The sequence below is a fragment of the Tiliqua scincoides genome, chromosome 1 (genome assembly GCF_035046505.1).
Source record: "Tiliqua scincoides isolate rTilSci1 chromosome 1, rTilSci1.hap2, whole genome shotgun sequence".
Classification (NCBI taxonomy): domain Eukaryota; kingdom Metazoa; phylum Chordata; class Lepidosauria; order Squamata; family Scincidae; genus Tiliqua; species Tiliqua scincoides.
The window spans coordinates 111,097,912-111,113,130 of record NC_089821.1 but is presented as its reverse complement, the minus strand read 5'-3'; positions in this window follow the sequence as shown (position 1 = coordinate 111,113,130).

Sequence of the window (15,219 nt, the reverse complement as noted above, 5' to 3'; positions counted from 1 at the left end):
AGCAGCTGGCTCATCTCTGGAAATATTTATGGTATAGCTTCACAGGATCATTAAGTTCAAACTATCGGCTGGCGAAGCATGGACTGTTTAGGAAGCTAAGAGTGGAAATAAAATATCTTCATCAGTGGCATTGCTAGGGGGTGCAGGGGGTGCGGGCCACACCGGGTGATGCTCACGGGGGGGTGACGTGCACTGGGGGGTGAAACACTAAAATTACGGTGGTTAGGAGTGATACTGTCATGTTATACACCTTTGGATGCAGAATTTCCAGCAGAACGCAATGCAAAAGGCAGAGTGAAATATCCCCTTTCTATCAAAAGTTATGACCAAAAAACTGGAGAACAAAAAATGCATGGAAAGTAGAAAGTGAAACTGAGCTGTATCGCGCATTTACTTGTGAATAGGCGACCTTGCCTTAGTCTGAAAGCTGAGAGGAATCCAAAGACACTAGAATGGTCCTGATCCAATGAATACAGCCCCCCCAAAACACCTGAGAAGGAAGTTCCTTCCTACAGGTTACAAGCAATGATGTGCATGTACAACCTCCTGATTTTAGAAATGGGCTATGTCAGAATGCCAGATGCAAAGGAAGGCACCAGAATGAGGTCTCTTGTTATCTGGTGTGCTCCCTGGGGCATTTGGTGGGCCGCTGTGAGATACAGGAAGCTGGACTAGATGGGCCTATGGCCTGATCCAGTGGGGCTGTTCTTATGTTCCTCCCTCCAAGCAGATGCATGTATTGAGCCCTATGGAAAGCGAAACTAAGCCTCATGGTTGCATTTACTCACGAGTAAGCAAACATGCCTTGGCTGGTGGTAAGGCCAAGAAAGGGGAATGTGAAGCCACCAGAATGATCCTGATCTGATAGAACTGGAGCTCAGCAAATGCTGCAGAAGGCCACCTCCCCCCCCCCCCACTAAGAAGGATCAAAACAGAGGCTTCAGCTGATAAGGTGAACTTTTTTTGAGACTTGCAAAGCCAGGTGGATCCTGACAGTGATCTGGTTTAAACAGAAGTGCTTAAATTGAACTGGGCACTGGCTGAAAACCTTACTGATTTTGGAGGGGGGAATGTTACTGCAGGCAAGCTACAGAGGAAATTCACTTGGTGGACCAAAGCTGGCTTCTGCTTATTTAATTATTTGTTTTACTTTAATTATTTATAATTTATTTTAAATTGCCTGATGATATCACTTCCACCATGACTTCACTTCTGGTGGGTCTTGGAGAGATTGTCATTCTAAAAAGTGGGTCCCAGTGCTAAAAGTTTGAGAACTGCTGCAATAAGGTATTAGTAAGATGACACCATAGGAGTGTGTGTGTGACACCACTAGTGACCAAAATCACTAAAATCACAGTTTGGAGGAATAATACCAGCATGTTATATATCAATCAATGCATAATTTCATGAAGAATGTGTTCTATCTGTGTTCTATCAAAAGGTACAACCAAAAAACCAGTGGGGGGGGGGCGGCGTGATGGTACATCACCATGCCCACCACCTGGGGTGTTGCCCCGCCCACTGCATGGGGGTGACGTGCTGGCATCCTGCACAAGGTGACGTGAACCCTAATGACACCACTGATCATCATGCACAACAAATGAAAACACATTTTACAGTTCAGCTGATCTTTTAAGATATTCTAAGAAATGAAAATATCAGTTGTGGGGTGTGTGTGTGACAGACAGACAGACAGAGAGTTGTCTCATTCTTGCTGCATTTCCAGGCATCATCCATGTGGACCAGCATGGAATTAGGGTCTAATTCCAGTGCCATTTCATTTTGCTCAGGTGGTCTGAGGTAAGGTGGATTAACTCCAGGTTAGCCCCTTTCCCTGGAATAACTTTTTTTACTCCCTTGTTATAAATAACCTAGAGGTCATTATTATCAAATGGCTGTAGTCAAGTGTTGAGATCTAGTCTTTCTGTGTTGTCCCTCTATTTTTTTTCAGACCTGATTTCTTGTGAAGTAAAATTTTTTGTGAAGTAAAATGCAGTTGCAGCACCAGCCAATGCAGTGAGGACATGCCGTTCACTTTTGGCATTAAAAGGTCTTTGTGTCTTTAATTGGAGATGTCTGGTTGAAATTTCTATTTATTGCTCTTTGTTGATTGTGGCTCGAGGATTAATGATGAATAGCATCTTAATAGCCTCTTAATTGACCCAGTGCCAGTTTCTGTCTCCATGAGGCAGTAAGGTTTTACTTACAGATTTTTCCTCTTTTTATTTTATGTTCATCTTTGAATACTACAATAATGCAATTAGGGAGGGGGGGGAATGAAAGGAATAATCTGAGGAAACAAGTAATTAAAGCCCCCTCCTCACATAGGAACAGAAACAGAAATCAGGCAATTAAAAGAGGCTATTCAAGTGGCAATCAAGAGGCTAATTGTCACCAATCTTCCAGCTGCAATCAACATGAAGCAATAAAACTAGTTGGACCTGCAAATAAGCATTCAATTAGCATTGAAAAGGACCTTTGCTGCATAGTACTTACTTGTGACTAAACATTATAACAAAGTCTTAGCTGGAGGGAAGAGCATTGCTAGATCACAAAGCACTATATTAAATGGTATGCAGAACTTCAGTTTTAATTTCACTGCTAGCTTACAGTGGAAAAGCAATGCCTCAGCAGCACTAAAGGGGTCTGGTGTGAAAACAATCTAGGAGAAAAAGCTATGAGCGGCATGCTAAAGATGTGTTCCTTTAATATAAAATATCTGTGTTTGAAAGGGTGCTGTTCTACACTCCTCTGAGACAACGCCAGAATATTCTGCTCAGAAATGTGCAAGGTAGATATCATATGCATGTAATTGCCTCCAGTTTGGGGTGGACATCTGGGAAATGGATAGCAGGGGAATCTAAAATGATGAATTATGTAATGAACTTTTAAAGAGACAGATGGAAGTCTGGAAGAAGCAGGCTCTGTAGACATGGGCTCTCAAACTGGTTTCAGCAATCCCAAAAGTTATCTTTGGAAGTTTATTCTTGGGGGGGGGGGGGGGAGGAGCGCTCCTCAACTACTAGCCAGCTACTAGCTACTTTTCAGTACATGTGTGCTGTTAATGAAGCCCAGCAAGCCTAGCTGTGTGCACAGACTGTATAATCGTGAGTAGCACTGTTTATTGGATAAAACTTCATGGATATTTAATGTAGGGCAGGGTGGAATTGTACTTGCTGGCCCTGCTCCTGATCACTATATATTCATCTGAACCACTGCATGGAGGATATAAGCTGTACAGATAGGTTTTTCCCCAGGCAACCTGTTCCCTGCAGAAGTGCTTGGTCCAGAGCCTGTTGACAGAGACTGCACATCCCTAATGTCTATACCAAAAGTAAGATGAACAGGAGCAAACCAAAGGAAAGCATAACAGTGACCTCCACCCCACCCAGGTGACAACCTGCAGTATCCTGTGCAATGTATTCATTGTTGGAAGAATTTGGTCAGCTAAGCAGGGCTAATATGTCCCAGAATCCACTGTAATGCATAGGAATTCCATAATGTTGCAGGAGGTCAGATGCAGACAAGAAACAGGCTCTCTTGGTAGAATGTATGAAATTGCTGCATCAGGTAAAAGCCCAATAGAAGAAGAAGAAGAAGGCAGTTTCGCTGGTAAATATTGGGTGGGGAAAGTTGTGAAAGAACAGAGAGGAGGAGAAAGGAAAACAGAGAAAGAGAAGTGTCTAATGTCCTGCTTAAAAGGGTTGTGATTTTTGTCTTTTCTAGAATTCCATTGACACTTTGTTAGCCTCTTTTTTTCCATCACTTGAGATACTGGAATGCCTTTCAGCAGCCCCATAACAGCCTCTTCATTCTTCACACTGTCACTTATATAAAATCTAAATGTGGAATATGGAGCACTCGTGGTTTCATATTTACTACAAGAATCTGTGCAGCCAGCTCACCATGGCCTCCTGCTGAAGTGCAATCTGGCACTTTGCAAGGAGTGGGTAATCTAAAACTGCCTACTTATTCTCCCACTTTTCCTCTACAAACTCACTTCCGCTGAGGCTCTACCAATCTATTTCTCCAGTACAGCTAAGCCCTGGACCATCTTTTGAGATTTGTGCGGACAGGAATTGCTAGGTAAGGTCCCTGTCATTGCATTTTTAAAGAGTATTTGTACATTTGTACTGTGACATTTTTATCTTACTTTATTATTTATTCAAATTTTTATGCTACCCTTCCTCCAAGGAGCTCAGGTTGGTATAGATGGTTCCTTCCCTCTTTTTGTCCTCACAACAACCCTGAGAGGTAGGTGAGACTGGCCCAAGGTTACCCAAGAAGCTTTGTGGCTAAGCAGGGATTTGAACCTGGATCTTCCAGGTCTGACCCCAACTCCCAAACCACTACACCACCCTGACTCTCTTGTTGTTTAAGCCTTTTCTGTCCAACGTTGCATATACGCAACAGGGATCAAATGTGTACACCTGGGCAGAAATGGGTTAAACACCACAAGTTATTTAAAAGGAGGGCCACTTACCCAAATTGTGTGATTTATTTTATTGCAGAATTAAAGCCTTACAGAAATTCTAATTTGCAGATTTTGGATGTTGGCACATGCAGCCTCATCCTCCAGAATGTCCATACATCCATCATAGGTGGCAGAGCAGCTGCAAGAGCTGTGCACAAGCAGGAGAAAGAAGCAATGTGACTGGCAGTCCAATCTGATGCATGCAATTAAAGGGCTGTTGCTGCCCCATCAGCACTTAACACTGCTGCAGGCTAGTTGGCATTCTATTTCTCAATAGCATTCTGGAGTTTAACCTGTAACAGGAAATTAATCCAGCTTACTTCAATTCCCCTTGTTTTTCTTAAACATGCAGGTGTGGGTGGAGTGGAGTTTGTGGCATGGTTTAGTTGTGTGGGTTCAGTGCTTTTTTTGTAAAAAAAAAAAAAAGTGCAGGATCTCACAACTTGTTAATCTTTTTATTTTATTTTATTTATTTATAAACCATTTTTTATTGGAGAAATAAAATATTTTTTATGTGCTTCCCCCCTAAAGATGAACTTACTTCTGAGTAGACATGCATAGGATTGGGCTGTCAATCTCCACATTCCCTTCCCCCTAGCTACTTTTTCTACACACGGGGAAAAATACTGTACAGGTGCACTTGTAGCGTGTAGTATTAGTGTGGCACTACTTCGAGGAGAGGAAGCAGTGACTGGATTCCGGAAAATGGCTTACATGAGTTCCATGTAGTAAAATTACTCTAAGCAACTGTGGGAGTAAGAACAAAAAAGGAATTCTTACACAAGAGGGGTCCTTAGGTGCACATAGAAACAGCTACATTTGCAAACAAGCAATTAAATATGGTTTAATTCAGGTATCAGAATACTCTGTGTCTTTGGGAAGGCGCTTGGCATGCAATTGTATGTTCTCTGCTGCCCTGAGCAGCTGCTGTGCATTGCTGGAGAGAAGCTGCAAAGGCTGGTTGGCAGAGGGCATGCTTGTGGGGGAAGGATGAGGAGGATCTCTGGCAAGGCTGGACAGCACGTTGTACACATGTAGAATTCCTTTTCACATACCCTTAGCATGTGAAAACGGGTGCAGATATATATCTCTGCCAGGATTAAGACCCCAATCCTAGGTATGTCTACTCTAAAGTAAGTCTTGTTCTAGTCAGTGGAGCTTACTCCCAGGAAAGTGCCTAGGATTGCAACCGAAGAGCCCAATCCTATGCATGTCTGCTAGAAGTCCACTTTAGTGAATGGGGCTTACTGTGGATAGGATGGCAGCCTTAGAGTCCAATCCTGTGCCTGTCTCCTCAGAAGTCAGTCCCAGTAGAGTCAATGGGGTTCACTGAGCCCTCGCACTTGTCAGCCAGAGTTGCCTGGTGCAGGAGGAAGTCTGCCTGGGAAAGGATGGGGTGGGGGAAGAAGAGGAGCCCTATGGGGGAGTTTTGCTGGGCTGGGCTGGGAGGGGGAGGCTGGGGGGACCCTCGTTCAGTGGCTGCGCTTTCAAGGGGAGGGAGGGAGGCAGGCACTGGGCTGGGAGGCGGAACTGAGCATGGCGGCTGCTTGTTGCAGGGGAAGCCCGTCAAAAAGGTGCATCAAAAAGGTGCCGGAACGCCGTTCCAGTGCGTTCCATTGGAAAAAAAGCCCTGTGTGGGTTTATGTATTGCATGGTTGGTGTTTAGTAAGCTGCTGTCCAGCGCTGGCCCAAATCTTCCTGGTGCTTGAGGCTGCATGCCAAATGCTGCCCACCCACCCCCCACCCAATAATAGGTGACTCATTTGCTATACATTTGCTAAAATGCTTATTAGACTTCTGAGTTGGCATGAATAGGATTTCAGTGGATTTGCCCCCCTCCACCTTAAGGGCAAAGCACAGAAAATCGTAAAGGTGTAAGCAAGAAAAAAGGTTGGGGAAAGAACTTGATGGCAGTGGAAAAGTAAAGAGCAGCTGGCTGGACTGCAGGTGCACAACTCCATCTTCCTGCCCACTTGCTTGATGGGCCTTTAATGCACCTGAGGAGCTGGTGCAGGACCCTTGAAAATGTGGGGCTCTTAGCAAATGCTGCTTTTGCTACTATGTTAATCCAGCCCTACTCCCCCCTCTCTCCAATGTGCTAGTTCAACACTCCCCTCCCCTCCATATTTCCTATTCCTCTCTGCCTCCCTCTTTCTTTTCCAATTCAAGGAGAAGGAAGGACAAGGAAGGCAGAGGTGCAGGGCCTAGGAGAGGGAGGTAAAGGGGGTAATTTGTACCCAGACCCAGGGTCAAAAGGGGGGCCCAGGAGCCAAATTATAAGAGATTATTTAATAGATAAGAGGGTGATGGGTCAGGTAACTGAGGGAGAGTACTTAACATAGAGGGTAAACATGGGAAAGGAAGCTATGCCTTTGAAGTTAGAACTGCATAGTTAGGCAGAGTGATGGAGTGGAAAAGGTGTGAAGCAGCAGGAAGGGGGAGGAAGAGTTAACTTTGAAGTGGAAAGCAGAAGAAATTCAGAAGGCCAGACTGCCTTGGGAAGGAGAAGGGCAGCACCAGAGCCCGGAGATCGCACCGGTGCAATTGATGAGATTGCGCCAGGGAAGAGAAGTACGTACAGCGGTTCTGATTGGATGGAGGGGAAAAGCAGACCCAAGATATGATTGGTTAATTAGATAAGTGGGATGAGTATGACTCAGCAACACTGTAAAATATTGATTGGTGGATGGGAAGATAAAGTTGTGCCAAGCCTGATCTCTGGGTCCCCCTTTGGGGTTGTCGAATGCCAAGGGGAGATTCTGTGACTCTGAACATCTGGAAGGAAGGATCATGTAAGTGTATATAGGCATGTAGTAGAGTTGAATTAGTAGTGAGTATTAGTAGTGAGTAGAGTAGAGTAGTGAGTAGAGTTGAATTAGTAGTGAATGTAGTGAGGTTTATTATTTCCCCTGCTATGTATGTACTGATATCTCAGCTGCCCTTGAAGAGCCCGCTGTATTGGATGGCAGTTGCTTAAGTTACTAACCTCAGTTACAATAAAGAACTTTTTGCTTGGATGGCTCAGGAGAACCCAGGGGCTTGCATGGGCAAGCAGCAAAGGGAGCTGGGGTGGCCCAATCCCTTCACTGAGCCGGCCTTGCTTCAGTGTGCATCTCTGCTGTTGGGGTGGCATTTTGGTGTTGGCTTTGGCACATGCTTTTGTCCTAGTGCTCACAATTCTGAACTAACACAAGGTAGGTCCCTGGCCTACCCACAGTTATAGGTAAGTGTACTTAGTCTAGTCATTGTCCCCCCTTTCCCTCATTTCCTCTACTTCAGTGGTTCTCAAACTTGTGGGTCACAACCCACCAGTTCGTGTAAAGGGGCGGGGGAAGGGGAGAGGCAGGGAAGCAATCCCCAGGCTGCCCTAGCCCCTCCCCCACACTTACTGAAGGAGTAAAGCTCCCTCAAAGTTTGAGAACCACTGCTCTAGTTGATTCATACACTATCATCATATTGACAAAGCACTTTTCCATTGGAGAAAAGTGTGGATTTTCTACACTCCACAGTATTTGCAAGTTATATTGTTATTATTATTAACAGTAATGCACACTTATACATTCATAACTGCATTCTCAATTCCCTCATGCATTCAGGATTTATAATAAAAAATGTTTTTTACTGTACATTATTTTCTTCTTAGAAATACCCATGATAGAATAACCTAAAGCCCTATAGCCATTTAGGCTGCAATCCTATACATTCATTCCTGGGAGAAAGCCCCACTGAACACACTGGGTCTTTCTTCTAAGTAGATTATGCTGTTAGCACTCCAAAGATAATAGATGAACCTATATATGGTGACTTCACAATAACAGAGGAGAGAGATAGAGTGTCCTTCTCCCCCCCCCTCCAATCTGCTCCCGGAAGTTCCAACCAACAAAATTACTTCATACAAAACTAAAATAGTTCAATACGCCAGCATCAAACTACATCAAAGCTCCCTCTAGTGAACTGCAAAGGTAATGCTCAGCATTACCAATGATTAACAGCCCAATCCTATCCACACTTTCCCAGGAGTAAGCCTCATTTACTCTAATGGGGCTTACTTCTGAGTAGACATACATAGGATTGGGCTGTAAGTGATTAATCAGAATTAGTTGACACAAGTGTTCGATGTTGAATAATGACTATGAAGATGTCATTTCAAAAAATAATCAGGACAGACAAAAAGTTTATCATTTGCTGACACTTGGTTGAGCCATAGCATATATAAATCCTTCATTGTTTTCAAGTGACTGGGAGTGAAATTGCTGCTTTGGGTCAGGGAAGTGAACTTGTGCAAGCTGAGTGGGATTTTTGACTGTTTTCTTGGAACAGTAGATCATCTTGCCAGATTACAAACTGTTTTGGGAAGTTCCTGTTTGAGAAAAACACACCTATAGCTCCACATGGATTTACAGAACTAATTTCATGCTTTTTTTGGATCTGGCTACTATACTATAACCTGCCAATGACATCAACTTTATGTAGGGAGATACAGAAAAGGCCTTCTTCTATCTCACCTTGATCTTTTCCATAGCCACCAGCAGACACTCCAACTCTTCCTACTTATTAGGGATGGCCCCAATTTTCAGATGCCTGTCCTGAGAGAGTCACTGTTCCATCTGTCTAAGAACATAAGAACCACCCCACTGGATCAGGCCAAAGACCCATCTAGTCCAGCTTCCTGTATCTCACAGTGGCTCACCACATGCCTCAGGGAGCACTCAACAAAGTACCTGCACCCTGTTGCTACTCCTTTGCATCTGGTATTCTGAGGTAGCCTACTTAATACTCTTAAATAGCTATTTGGCTCCCCCTGCTGGGCATTACTGGTTATATCAAATTTGTTAAGCTCTCTCTTTGTAGCCATCCAGCCAAGTCCAGGCATTTTTCACCAGCCTACTAGTTGTGCCACTCTCTACCCCTTCCTCATTTTGTTTAATTCCTTTTTATTTTTTAGGTTTTTACTATACTGGTTACATGTTGATGGCAGATGGTTTGTTTGCCTAGTCTAGGTTCATTAGTAAGTGAGCAGGTTATCCTATTTCCAGAACTGCCTGGGTTCACTCTTGTAATTTGGTTTTAAACAAGTACCAGTCTGTTTGTGCTCTCCTTGGGGTGGATGTTTTCCCCTTGCTTGGTTTTCCCAGCCTGGGATGCTGGCGATAGCTACAAATTTCTCTCCCCACCATTAACTACTGATTCAGGGCCCAATCCGACCAAACTATCCAGAGCTGCTGCTGCTGTGCCAATGAGGTGAGGGCTGCATCCTGTAGGGTGGGGGGTGCAGTTACGGAGGCCTCTTCAAGATAAGGGAACATTTGTTCCTTTAGCTCAGGGATACCATCAGTACTGGAAAGTTAAATCGGATTGGGCCTCTAGTCAATCAGTGAAGCCAAGAGGAAGAAAGGGCACTAATTACTAGGTGCAATTCTCCATGGCTAGCCTCCTGCTTCCCTAAAAAAGTCAAAACCTGAAGATCGCTGTCCATGAAACCTCTCACCTCTCATGGAAAGTTGGACAAGTAAGGGCCAAATCCTATCCAATTTTCCAGCACCGGTCCAGCTGCAATGCAGCCCCAAGGTAAGGGAACAAATGTTCCCATACCTTAAGGAGGCCTCTTTGACTGCCTCCCCAACACAGGAAGCAGTGCATACCCTATTGGCACAGCAGCACTGGCACTGGAAAATTGGTTAGTTTTGGGCCCTAAATTGCAATATTGCAGGACCAAGAAAAGGAGTCATTCTGGACACACATGGAGAGAAAATTAAAGTCAATTCCACCTGTACTTCCACTGAAATCAACAGCAAAACTCCCATTGATTTTAACATATCTGGATTGCCCTTAGGGAAGTCCATAGCAGGTAGAGCAGGAAGGGGGGGGGGGAAATCCCTTCTCCTATGCCAACCATTTTAAACTGTTTTGAAATCTGAATTGGATTAAGAGTTTCAATCCTTTTAGCAATCCACAGTGCCAAGTGGCAGAATGACAGATCCACACCCTGGATGCTTTTTGCCTTGTTCCTGCAGAGTTATTTGTGCTGATGGTGGTAAAGAAAGATCAATGCAGAGAAAAAGAGAATGTCTGCTCAGGGATTCTGGAGCCTTGAAGCCCTTGCTGACCCTAATGGGGGAAACTCATAAAAGCTAGGTGAAAATACAAACACCAGGATAGATTTTTTTTCCCCTCAAAGAAAGACACAAATGCTAGGAACAGAGTCTTCAGTAATTAAACCCTGCCTAAAAGTATGAGTGCTATGTAACATATATAAGAAATGCCGTATATGTAGAATCCAGATGACCCTCTCCCACCCCCACACACACTTTGGCATTGCTGTAAGAAGGTGTCAGTGAAATACCAGTGTGGGCACAAGTTGTGGGAGGCAAAGGATCAAGTCAGAACTATACCTGGAACGCGTTGACGGAAGCTGAGAGAAGCACATCAGGGCTTGTCAACGGCAAGAGGGGGAATACTAGAAACTACAGGATACAATGAAGAACAGAACTGCCAATGTGAATGGGGTGGCAAGTAGGAAGTCTGGAGGAGGCAAATTCTGATGGTGAGATTGGGAGGGAGAATAGCAGAGTGACTAACAACATGAGCAGGAAGTCCCCTGTTTAAAACTCACTGCCCCCATGAACTCACTAGGATACTCTCAACAAGTTGCACTATCTTGCATCTCTGTCTGCAATATGGGGAGAGTCATACTGTCTGGCGCACATTGCCATGTGCTCCCTGAGGCATTTGGTGGGCCGCTATGAGATACAGGAAGCTGGACTAGATGGGCCAGTGGCCTGATCCAGTGGGGCTGTTCTTATGTTCTTATGTAAGGATTATTACAGCAAGCAATGGAAAATGTTTAGAACCCTCTAAAGCAGTGGTTCTCACACATTTAGCACCAGGGCCCACTTTTTAGATTGAGAATCTGTCAGAACCCACCAGAAGCGATGGCATGACTGGAAGTGACATCATCAAGCACGAAAATTTTTAACAATCCTAGGCTGCAATCCTACCCATACTCACCCAGGAGTAAGTCCCATTTACTATCATTGTTAAAAGAATATAGCTTATCATTGTTAAAAGAATAGTAGCTTATTAAAAGTACAGATCTGTAACATATTCCCAAATGCAGTCACATCCCATGGTAGCATCAAGTCTAATATATTAAAAATAAAATATTGAAAGAAATGGGGACCCACCTGAAATTGGCTTGCAACCCACCTAGTGGGTCTGGACTCACAATTTGAGAAACACTGCTGTAAAGAGTTTTATAGTTAGGGACAAGCCATCCCGTTAAAAGCTCCAAGGCAAGGTTCCATTTGTGGGTGCCCATCTGTCTGTATAAGAAACCATGTGATAGGAGGAAAAAAAAATATGCGCCATCTCAGAGGATGCACAACAAACCTATAGCTCAGAGCTGTAAGGAAAGACCTTGGGGTACTGCTGATTGATCCTTTTGCCTCTGTGTGGAAGGCAGCAGCTCTCAGAAAAAGGGATCCGCCTGCAGCTAAATCAATGGTCAGGCCTGAGTGGGATTTAGTGGAATATTTTCAGGTCTGTATACTTAGGAGGGTATTCTCTGCAAGGGAAAAGCTTAAGGATTGCTCTCCTTCCTGTGCTAAATGGACAGAGAATCACCCTTTAAAGTGGTGGTTCTTTAGCAGTGAAGTGCAATTGTTCCGAATGTAATCCCAACTTTTTGAGGAACAGAACTGCAAAAGTGACTGGAGCATCTTTTTTCTGGATTTCCCTTGTGTCTTTTTAAAACTGTGAGCCCCTTTAGGGCAGGGAACAATGTTTTCATTTCTTTTGGTGAGTAAGCTGCTTTTGTGAATTTTGCTTTTGTTGAAAAGTTTCATATAAATAATCTTAATAATAAAAACAACCAGAACTTCCATATTGGTTCTGCCAGGGCTGGTCATAGGAGTAGCAGGGTCCGAAGTGAAGCACTCCTTCAGGGCCTCTCACTCTTCCCATGGGGCCCTCCCACTCACCAAATAGCTGTGGCAACTGCAGGCGCAGCAAGAGGAGCACTGGTGGTGCCACAATCAAAGTGTGGCACCCAGAAATAGTTGGCAGTAATGTGATGACATCACTGTGAACGGCTTCCAGGAAGCCCATTGCAGTCCAATCGGACCTTGAAGCAGATAGAATGGCCGGAAGTAAAGATGCTGTGGTCGCCCCGCTGGCATTCAGGATGCTGAGATCCTGGGCCCCCTCAGCAGGTGATCTGCTCACCATGCTGGTGCAGGGTCATGCAAAGCACAGAGCCCAATTTGGGCACATCAATCACATTACCCTGTGGCTAGCCCTGGGTTCCGCTTGACTCCTTCCTACCCTCCTTTGTAAAGGTATATTTAGAGCATTCATGGTGCGTCCACTGATGACATCCTGCCAGAATCTGAACAGCTCACTTGTCATGATATAATGAAAATCACTATCAACTCAGTCTAACTCTTTAGATTAGAGAATATTACACTCAGCAACACGAGGCATGATTCACAAATGAATCAAAAGGCCATAGGCAACTCTCATTCAGGGATAATGAAGCATGAAATGATGTTTTGGAAAGAAATTTACATCAGGGGGAGAAAAGGAGATTCAAAACAAAAAAATAATAATAATTAGTAGTAGTAGTAGTAGTAGTAGTAAAATTGTGGAGCAAAACTACAGAATGTATACATTCCGAGATTATTAGGAGAGAGCAGGCAAACAGTTAATCATCTCTTTGATTTCCAGTTTATACATCTCTGTACATTTTTAAGCACTTGAGATCTCAGAGATATTGAGAATCTCTTTGATAAATGAGCTCTCTCTCTCTCTCTCTCTCTCTCTCTCTCTCTCTCTCTCTGTGTGTGTGTGTGTGTGTGTGTGTGTAGTTATCCTATTTGTGGAACTACACAGAACAGCCTACCCTCTTAATCAGTGATGTGTAAGGAAGTGAATGAATACTGTATGTGGACACACAGCTGGAACTGCCAGGTCTGTAGGGCTACACAGAGACTGTACCTTAAAGCGACAAAGCAATGCATACGCACAAGGAGAGGTTGTCCCTGCAAAGACTCTTGCTCCTTCTCAGGCACCATTGCTCACCTCACCTCTGCCCTCAATCCACTGCAGCAAGTAGGGTTTCAAGTTCAGACCACAACAAATAGGAGAAGATGATGATTAATAGGACTTGGGGGGGGGAAATAAGGCATAGCAGATCAGTGGCGCCATCTCCAGTTGCATAAGTATCCAAAGGATCTCCTGTTCTCATATGAACCTACCCAACCATTAGGATGTACATCAGAGGCCCTGCTAGCTTCAGTGTCCCAGCCTTCCTAGGTGACCAGAGATAGTCTTTTGGGTGATAGTGTCAAACTCTCTCCCCAGGACACTTGGCAAATGCTTATTCTACGCCTTTAGGCTTTTAGGCATCAGGTAAAGATAACGGTTGGCCCAATCCTAAGCTGCACTTAAGCCACTGGAAATAGCTTTCTGGTGGCATAAGGCTCTTTACAGTTGTCACAAGCGTGACATGCCATCAGGAGCAGTCAGGCTGCTATCACGAGTGGCAGCACGGCCCCCAGCACCAGTAAGCCAGCCAGGAGGGAGGAGGTGGAAAGGGGTGGAGAGGGTGAGGAATGGGGAGGAGATGGGGCAAAATGGGGGTGGAACAAGCGTTGGGGCAGTATCAGTGGCAACAGTGCCACCAAAATCCTATCCCCCTTCAAGGCTTCCCTCTGTCTTCCCAAGTCCACTCAGACTTGTACCAGTGAAATTATTGGTGCAGGTCTGTGTAGACCAGTTCTGGCATCAGAAACTTACCCAGAGGAGACTTCTAGAAGAGCCTCCTCCCGCAGGATGTGGCATGTGCTCCGGCAGCATGGCTCCATTGGAGGGGCAGGGAAAGGATAGGATTGAGGCCTTAGGATGCAATCCAGCCCTTGACTTGGGCCAGTGCAAGTCCCTTGTGCCAGCCCAGGAAGGTCGAAAATGTACGGCACATTTGCACCTCCTCAGGAGGAAGCTGGGCTGCGCGGGTTGTGTCGACCTGACTGGGGCAGAGGCAGAGAGGAGGCAAGAGGGAGGGAGGCATTCCTGGGCAGGGGGAGGGCGGGTGGTGGGCGGCCCTGGGGGCGGGCGGGGTGTGGGAGGCAGGGCTGAGATCCGGCAGTTATGCCGGATCCTAACCCCTGTTCCCAGGGAGAATGGAGTAGCTACAAGCAGTTCCACTCTCCTAGGACTTGCATCACCTCAAGAGGTGATGCAATTCCGAGGAGATCCATAGGGGCCAAGGGCCCTTGCCTGGAAGTAAGGGGAAATGTTTCCCCTTGCCTCTGGCGGAGCCGCTTATGGCCCCTATCCTGTGCTGGATACAGCGCATACCTCTTGGCTTGCCTGTTCCAGTGCAGGATAGGACTGTGCCCTTATTCTTCTAAACTCTGAATGGATGATATATTTTATTCTGGCTGTTTTCATTGCTGTGTTTGCAGTAATTTTGAGTTTTTAAAGTGCTATGGTTTTTTCGTGTTTAATATTTATTGTTAACTGCCTTAGAGGGACAGAATTCTTATAAACAAACAAACAGACCTACAAGCAAATTAATAAATAATGTCCAATCCAAAAGGTGAAATCTCCAGATTGCAGGCTGGTAACGTGGGCTGAGAAACATCATGGTATTTCCAATTCAACTGATCACCAAACTGGGCATCACCACCTGGGTAGATACTGATAAAGCCAGCATTCCAATACACAACTGTTATGAAACAGTGCTT